Raw genomic sequence first — 4742 nt, 5'->3', positions numbered from 1 at the left:
GAAGAATTTGTGAAGATAAACTCTATTGATGATATGGTATGCAGTATCAATGGCTTTAGGCCAGAACTTTCTTGGAGTCTTGTACTCATCAAGCATCGTATGTGCCATCTCAATAAGGGTCCTATCCTTGCGCTCCATGACGCCATTCTACTGAGGTGTGTATGGAGCAGACAACTCGTGAGTGATACCCAGTGTGTCAAGATAAGTGTTGAGGCCAGTGTTCTTGAATTCCGTGCCATTCTCACTTCTGATGTGCTTGATCTTGATGCCATAGTTGGTCATGGCACAGTTGGCGAAGCATCTGAAGACATCCTGCACTTCAGTCTTATAGAGAATTATGTGCACCCAGGTGTATCTAGAGTAATCATCAACAATAATGAAGCCATAGAGATGTGCAGTCGTAGTAAGGGTAGAGCAGTGAGTAGGGACAAATAAGTCCATGTGTAACAGCTCGAAGGGACGAGAAGTCGTCATGATTGTCTTCGAGGGATGTTTTGCCCTAGTCATCTTCCCGACTTCACAAGCACCACATAGATGATCCTTCTTGAACTTGACACCCTTGATGCCAATGATATGCTTCTTCATTAGAGTGTGCAATTTCCTCATGCCCGCATGTCCTAGCGTTTGATGCCAAAGCTAGCACTCTGAAGCTATTGCTAGAAGACATGCGGCAAGTTGTGGTCCTGCGGTTAAATCTACCATATATAGATCACCTCTTTGATCACTTTCGAAGACAAGAGACTTGTCAGTTTCCATAATTACAAGGCAATGATATTTTCCAAATATCACATCATGTTTAGATCACAAAGCATTGAGACAGACATTAAGTTGTACCCAAGGGATTTAACAAGCATCACTTTATCCATGTGTTGATCCTTTGAGATAGAAACTCTACCTAGGCCAAATACCTTGCTTTTACCAGTGTCAGCAAATGTGTTGTTGCTTTTAGTAGATGGACGTAGGGCAGAATCCATGAGAAGACTTCGATCACTACTCATGTGGTTAGTGCATCCACTGTCCATAATCCACTCAGTAGCTTTCGGAGTGGTACCCTACAGTGCCGTTAGTGGGATAGGCTTCCCCAAGAGTATTGTGAAGCACAAACATATAAAGAACAAGCATACTATCAAAGTTAAGATTCTTGGATGGTAAGATAGGATGCTCATCAAGAAACCCAGGGATGAAATAAATGGTAAGACAATTTTGGCACTTTATCTTGCATCCCACAAGATGTTTTAGGTCCCGAGCATTTTCTTTAGAAGTCAATGATTTCCGACTGGAGACCTTTCCCTGCAATAGAAGTTAATTCTTCTTAACCACCCACATCTTAAGGGGTGGCTTAGAAGCAATAAGTCTAAGTGCAGCATCTGAGAACTTTGGCTTTGGAGCCCTAGCAAATAGGTTTTCAGGATGTGAGTTGACACAACCTAGAATTTGATTGTAATTAGTTGCACTGGAAGCATTCATGCATCATGTTTAGATTCAAGAAACTAGAATTGCGGGAATTTTAAAAGCCTAAAAATTTAATTAAAAGAAGGGCAAAGAACCATGGAAATAGCATTGAATGTTTTCCAAAATGTTCTTATTAGTTGTTTGGTATTTTTGGCAAGGCTTTTGCACCAAACCAAAAATAATGAACATTTTTTAGGAATACTTTGGGCATTGAATTTAAATCATTATTATATTTGAATGTGGAATTACATTCATAATATACGGAATATATTTTCAAATAACTCTAAAATGTTTTGGGTTCTTTTGGAAAAGTCCATCTAGCAACATAAAAACAATCAGAGGATTTTTCGCACTAGTTTGAAATGGTTTGGAATTTCAAATAGTGGCAAGATTTAAATAAAACTGTAAACATAAAACAAAACATAAAGAACAGAGAGAGGGGGGGACTAACTTGGCCCTGCACTGTGCATCCCATCTAGCCCATAGTGCCAGTCATCGCCTACCTCGCGCCAGAAGGACGCGAGGCGCATGGTCGTCGCGCGACATGCCACCTCCACCTAGTCTGCTAGCTCCATCCTCCTATGGATACGCCACACGACCCCCGGAGTCATCCGGTTCTCTCCCTCTCTCCCTCGAGCTCTTCCCCTCCACTGGTGCCTCTCCCTCGTGTGCCCGAGCACCATTGCCACCACCGATGCCGTTCGGTGCGACCATAGCTACCCCCTCATCCTTTGTTGTGCCCATGAGCTCTGGGTCGTCTTCCTCATCATCTTCCCTGACCCAAGCCAGCTGGAATGCGCCGTAGCATCGTCATCATCACCTTCTTCCACCTTGGGAGCCAATCACCACCGTCGTCGATTCGCCGCCGACGGGACGTTCCCGAGCCCGCTGGCCCTCCCGCCTGACTCGTTGTGAGGTCCTACCTTTAGCTCCCCTCTCCCCCGTGTCTGTGTCTTGTCGCAGCCACTGTTTCACTGGAGTCGAGAGCTCCCGTCTACCAGCCATGTCGCCGCCGTGGTTACAGCCACCGCAGCTCTTAGACGAGCACACCATTGTGATCATGACGCTCTCCTGAGCCTAGCGGCACACACCCGTTCATCCTCACATGCACCATAACGCCATACCCGAGCTTGGCCGAACTTTGGCCCCTACTAAAGCTCGTCACCGGCAAGATTCCGGTGATCCCCTTGTCTAGCTCCCGTGCTCCTCAATGCAGGAAAGCAAGGGCTACGCCCTAGTTCCTTCGGCACGTGCAACCGATGCCCATAGAGCGTTTCCGGTGTGGCTGCGCAGTGCTGGATGGTCGCCAGCGGCTAATCCCCGGCCATGCCAACATTGCGTGCTTAGTTAACCACTAACCCCCCCCTAAGCCACTAACACTGGGCCCCACGTCCTAATTAAGCTCCTGCTTATTTTAGTTTAGGATTAATTAACCATTGTTTAGCACTAAGTCAATGACATGTAGGCCCCACCTGGCAGGTTTGACCTGGACTGGCCCTTTGACCTGCTGACATAGTGTTGATGTCACTCTGACATCATAAAAATTTTCTGGATTTTTCATAAATCAGAAATGATTTATTAATTTCAGAAAATGTCCTAAACTTTGAAAAATCATAGAAAATCAACCATAGCTCCGAATGAAATAATTTAAATACGAAAAATTATCACAAAAATCAAAATAATCTGTTTATTTCATTTTCATGCATGTTGGAATAACTTATAGTTGCTGAATTGTACAAATAAGATAAATGGCTTTTGAATTTCACATATGGAGTTTGAATTTGAACCTTGGGTTCAAACCAACTTCATTTAACTTTTTGCTAGCTACATTAGCTCAAATCACAGCATATTGCCATGCCATGATCATGCATCATATTGTCGCATTTCATTGAATGTGTTTTTTTCTTGTTTGCCTTTGTTTGTCCCCTATCAGTAGACGTTGTTCCGATGATGTGATCGATGACACCGATGAAGAGTTATATCATCTTCAGAAGTGCCAGGCAAGCAAACCCCTTTGAGCATTCCGATACAATCCCACTCTCTTGCTCTTGCTCTCTTTTACTGCATTAGGATAACAACGATTCAACTGTTACATGTTGCTGTAGTTGAACCCATTCCTCTGCATGTCCTGTCTTTGCCACATTAAATAGTTGAAACCCACTAGCATGGGTAGGAGTTGTTTGAGCCATGATGTGCCTACTCATTCATGCTTGTTTGTTATGCTTTCTATGCTTAGAGTTGGGTCAAGTCTGATTTCATCTGGGATGGATTGGGATGGTGATGAACATGTCCTACCGTTGAGAGCTAAGTGTGTGAACACGGGTTGGTAAAGGTAGCAATGAGAGGCCATGTAGGAGTACATCGTGGGTTGTCTCATTGAAACCATCCTCGGCAACTAAGTTATGTGTTTGTGATCCAAGGCAGTTACTACCACGCACTCTAATGCTTAAGTGCCCCTCTCAACTTATTAATCGCCTTGATCTCTGTCCAGGAGTTGCAACTAGTTTCTGTGTTTGTAGGTTGTGTTAGTAGTCTACTAAGTGGCACCCGGTATAGGTGGGATTGGGAAAAACTAGGCATCGTGGCCCGGTGTTCCAAGTGCACCCGTTTGGTCGTCTTGGGAATCCTGCACACATCATTTGGGGCTGTAGTGGAAACCCCGGCCAGACTTCCTTGTGGATGGAACACGAATAGGCGATAAACTTGGACTATAGTCTTGTGTGGTTAGTCAGGTCATGGCCGACACCCTCGCTGGGCTTCCGCTTGAATGTTTTGCAGTACATGTCATGTATAAAGCGGTAAGTTGTGAACGCGTGTGTGAAGAAGTACACCCTTGCAGGGTAATATGATCTATTTGAATTGTCGCGTCTGCGGATATGGACTACTTGGAACGCTTACATTGTTCATAGATAACTGGAAGTGGATACTCTAAAATGCGAAATATAAGCGTGAGTGCTATGCATGGCCTTCTCACAGGGAGACGTGAGCGGATCCATAGTGGTGTATTGATCTGGTGAATATATGGACTCGTGTGCGCCACCTTAAAGAATATTGCTAGTCGTAGTATAGGATAGCCCCTGAGTCAATGTTGGCTTGCTACAATTAAACTCCACCACCCATTTGTTGATACTAATGCATATGTAGCTAGTTCTGATGTAAGTCTTGTTGGGTACATTTGTACTCATGTTTGCTTAATTTATGTTTTTGTAGAGAGACTTATGTCTCACTAGTAGTTCCGCTTGGACTTTGACGAGTAGTTTGTTACCTCGGCTACAATCTTGTACCCTTAG

This window comes from Triticum dicoccoides, chromosome 4A (assembly GCF_002162155.2).
Source record: "Triticum dicoccoides isolate Atlit2015 ecotype Zavitan chromosome 4A, WEW_v2.0, whole genome shotgun sequence".
Classification (NCBI taxonomy): Eukaryota; Viridiplantae; Streptophyta; class Magnoliopsida; order Poales; family Poaceae; genus Triticum; species Triticum dicoccoides.
Note: the sequence above shows the minus strand (reverse complement) of the source record.